The following is a 4,342-nucleotide window of genomic DNA, read 5'->3' as shown; positions in this document are numbered from 1 at the left end:
AATACGGGGACACTGCTGGCAATACGGGGACACTGCTGGCAATAAGGGCACAATGCTGGCAATACGGGCACAATACAGGCACAATGCTGGCAATACGGGCACAATACAGGCACAATGCTGGCAATACGGGGACACTGCTGGCAATACAGGCAATACAGGCACAATGCTGGCAATACGGGGACAATGCTGGCAATACGGGCACAATGCTGGCAATACGGGGACACTGCTGGCAATACGGGGACACTGCTGGCAATACGGGGACACTGCTGGCAATAAGGGCACACTGCTGGCAATAAGGGCACACTGCTGGCAATACGGGGACACTGCTGGCAATAAGGGCACACTGCTGGCAATATGGGGACACTGCTGGCAATAAGGGCACACTGCTGGCAATAAGGGCACACTGCTGGCAATAAGGGCACACTGCTGGCAATAAGGGCACACTGCTGGCAATAAGGGCACACTGCTGGCAATAAGGGCACACTGCTGGCAATAAGGGCACACTGCTGGCAATAAGGGCACAATGCTGGCAATAAGGGCACACTGCTGGCAATATGGGGACACTGCTGGCAATAAGGGCACAATGCTGGCAATAAGGGCACACTGCTGGCAATATGGGGACACTGCTGGCAATAAGGGCACAATGCTGGCAATAAGGGCACACTGCTTGCAATATGGGGACACTGCTGGCAATTTTGCTCACCTCTTTGGTCCTTGATTCTGCGGGCGGGTGGGCAGCGCCGGGCGGGAGGGAGGGCGGCCGGGCAGCGCCGGGTGGGAGGGAGATGGGGCGGCCGGGCAGCAGGGAGGACGGCCGGGCAGCGCCGGGCGGGAGGGAGGGCGGCTGGGCTTGGCGCGCGCTGGCCGCATCTTCAGCCCCCGCCCACATGAGCCGCTCACTAGTCAGGGGAAGGAGACGTCACGTCTCCTTCCCCTGGCTTCCGCATCTGCCTTAGCGCCGCCGCCACAGAAATTTTGGGGGGGGGCAAGCTGCCCCCTCGCCCCCCCCGTTCCGGCGCCACTGCTGATAACGTAGCTTACATAAGGAAAGCAGCCATGCGCTGTGCTGACAACGGGGGCACGTAAACTGGACACCCCGGAGCGTCTAAATCCAGACTCCCTGCAAACCACTAAGATGGGGACCTCTAAATTTAGACGCTAAAGCGTCTAAATTTAGTAGGGTCTAGGGGTACACTATTAAACCTGTTCACAATGACACTAGTCGACGTAACCGCTGTCGGCCTTGTTAATTCCACTATCTACGCCGAAGCGTGGCAAGCAGCGGCGGTACGCTTCCTACGACCCTTCTGATACCCCCAACTATCCACGTCGGCGTAGAGTTGATTTTATAAAGTGTGGCGAGCCCCGCGAGGGGACGCGTATACCTGTGAAGCCCGCGAGGGGACGCGTATACCTGTGAAGGTATCCGCGTCCACTCGCGGGGCTCGCTGTGCTCGCCACACTTTATAAAATCAACTCCACGCCGACGTGGATAGTGGGGGTATGAAAAGGTCATAGGACGCGTACCGCTGCGCTTGCCACGCTACGGGTTGGCGTGGAATTAACAAGTCGACAGCTGTTACGTCGAATAGTGTCATTGTGAACAGGTTTAATAGTGTACCCCTAGACCCTACTAAATTTAGACTCTTTAGCGTCTAAATTTAGATGCCCCCATCTTAGCGGTTTGCAGGGAGTCTGGATTTAGACGTCTAAATTGCCGGGGTGTCCAGTTCAGGGAGTCTCTGGATTTAGACGCTTTAGCGTCTAAATTGCCGGGTTGTCAGTGGTGCGCAGGACTGCCTATTTCACTGTGGAACTACAAGTACCACAGTGACCTGTCAGCGCTGGGCAGCGTGCGCTGCTGCTGCCCAGCGCTACGCTGATAACGTAGCTTACATAAGTAAAGCAGCCGCTGTGCTGAGAACAGCTAGAGCGGCACGCGCACAGTAAACACAGAGTCTGGCAGACTGCCAAGTTTCAAAGTTTCACTGTGCGCGTGGTGGCGCCGTGAAACTACAGAAGTACCAAAACCCATGTCGACCTAATGCATTTGTCGACCTAGTTGCCTCTCGACCTAATGACTGTCGACCAAAGTCAGGTCGACAATACGATCCACACCCTTCCTTTTTGTAATAAGAACGTACTGTCTGGCGTAATTGCATTAATTTTCAGTACTATATCATTCTTTTGCCCCCATTACTACTTGGAAGATGAGAGAGTGCGCATGGGCATGATTCAAAGTAGCAGCCAATCCGCTCCTAAATGCCATGTTACAGCGTGTTGACTTTTGCTTTATCTTTTTCCAAGGCTTAGCAAATACACCACTTAATTTGAGTACACACAGTGCGATTTGACCAAAATCACATAAAAGGGTAGCCAAAACCGCACCATGTGTACACTGTCACCCGGCGATCTAGACCGTGCAGGTAAATACACATAGGCCCTTATTGTAATCTCTTCGCTCCCCTGCATGTTCACGCAGGGGAGCGATGGTTCTAATACGCATATACCGTTATGTGCATGTGCAGCCACTTGGAGCGAGTGTGGCAAACTGCTTGTTCGCTGTCCCGTTCGCACCTAGCAGAGCAGGCGTGGGGCAGCGACTGGCTGCGCCCCAGCATTTAATGAGCGTTCCCATGGTAATTTCTCGATTTATGCGGCAGGCAGCTGACATCCGCTCCCTGCACATGGCGCTCGTAGATGTAAGACCCCAGAAAGGTGTCATGTCTGCCAGCGCTGTAGAAATTCAATGGTCAGCAACCATCAAATGATGTGAATGTTCAAATCTTCTCTGTAAAGCGCTGCGTAATATGTATGCGCTATATAAGTAACAGTGAATAAATTATTTCCTCCCCGCATACACATGTTAAACGTGTGAGGTATAACACCCCGACAGTCAGTCAGATTTCCAAAAGCCATTATCCCGATGTCCGAATCCCGACTGCAGGGACTCAGACAGCGGGGGGAATGCAACGAAGCCCCTTACTGGCACAGTGGCTCGCTATGCCTGCCACCTATTTTATTCTTCTTCTATGGGGGTCGTGGTCCCCCACGAGGGAGAATAGCCGCTCCCCGTGTGTCGGGATTCCGGCGTCGGGGTAATGACCGTCGGAATCCCGACTGCCGGTGAGTCCTCCAGCACCCTGCTAAACATCCATTCGCACGCGTGTGAGGGAACGCGATGTGCGAGAAGTGGACTGTCTTGCAGATGGCGCTAAATTCACACTCAAAGCTGCGAAGTTTGCAGCTTAGAATTTCATACAGAATAGTAGTAGTAGTAGTACGTTTATTTATAAGGCGCCGCAAAGTGTCCGCAGCGCCGTACATAGCAAACAAAAAAAAAAAAAATTACAAGGTAGCGTACAGGGTGTGTTGAAAGATACAGTATAAATAGGGGTATAGCTGGTAGAACTAAAATCAGCATCAGTTCAGAAGTAGGTGTCACAATTGTCAAGGAGACTGAAGATGAAGTAGAGGAAGGGAAGAACAGGACAGGAGCACAGGTGAGGTAATGAGGTAGGGTGAGTACGTGAGGAAGGAGGGCCCTGCTCATAAGAGTTAACATACTAAAAATAGGTGGGTGGACGAACGAAATACAATAGGATAAGTAGGAACGGAGGGGAACGGAGGCAGGATAGGAGGATCAAAAGAGGTTAGGAGGAGGGATAGGCTAGTCGAAAAAAGTGGGTTTTGAGGGAGCGCTTGAAGGAGGTAAGGGAATCAGATAGCCTGATGGGTGGCGGGAGGTTGTTCCAGTGCAGGGGGGCAGCGCGAGAGAAATCTTGGACACGGGAGTGGGAGGAGGTGATTAGGTGAGAGGTCAGTCGGCGGTCAGCGATGGAGCGAAGAGGACGGGAGGGAGTGTGGATAGAGATCAGTGAAGAGAGGTAGGGAGCTGTGGAGGAGGAGAGAGCCTTGAAGGTGGTGGTGAGGAGTTTAAAGAGAACTCAGAAAGGAATGGGGAGCCAGTGAAGAGATAAACAGAGGGGGGAGGCGGAGGTAGAGCGGCGGGAGAGGAAGATGAGCCTAGCAGCAGCGTTAAGAATGGATTGGAGAGGTGCGAGGCGGGTGAGAGGTAGCCCAGAGAGAAGGATGTTGCAGTAGTCAAGGCGGGAGATGACAAGAGAGTGAATGAGAATTTTGGTCGCGTCAGTGGAGAGGAATGGTCTGATGCGTGATATGTTGCGTAGGTGAAAGCGGCAAGACTGTGAGAGCACGAATGTGGGGGGTGAAAGAGAGGGAGGAGTCAATGATGACACTGAGGCAGCGCGTTTGGTCGGTGGACGTGATCTCGGTTTCACCAATGCTGATGGAGATAGTGGGAGAAGAGGGGATGTTCGGA

Source organism: Crinia signifera, chromosome 1, assembly GCF_055691185.1.
Source record: "Crinia signifera chromosome 1, ASM5569118v1, whole genome shotgun sequence".
Lineage (NCBI taxonomy): Eukaryota > Metazoa > Chordata > Amphibia > Anura > Myobatrachidae > Crinia > Crinia signifera.
This window is presented reverse-complemented; position numbering follows the sequence as displayed.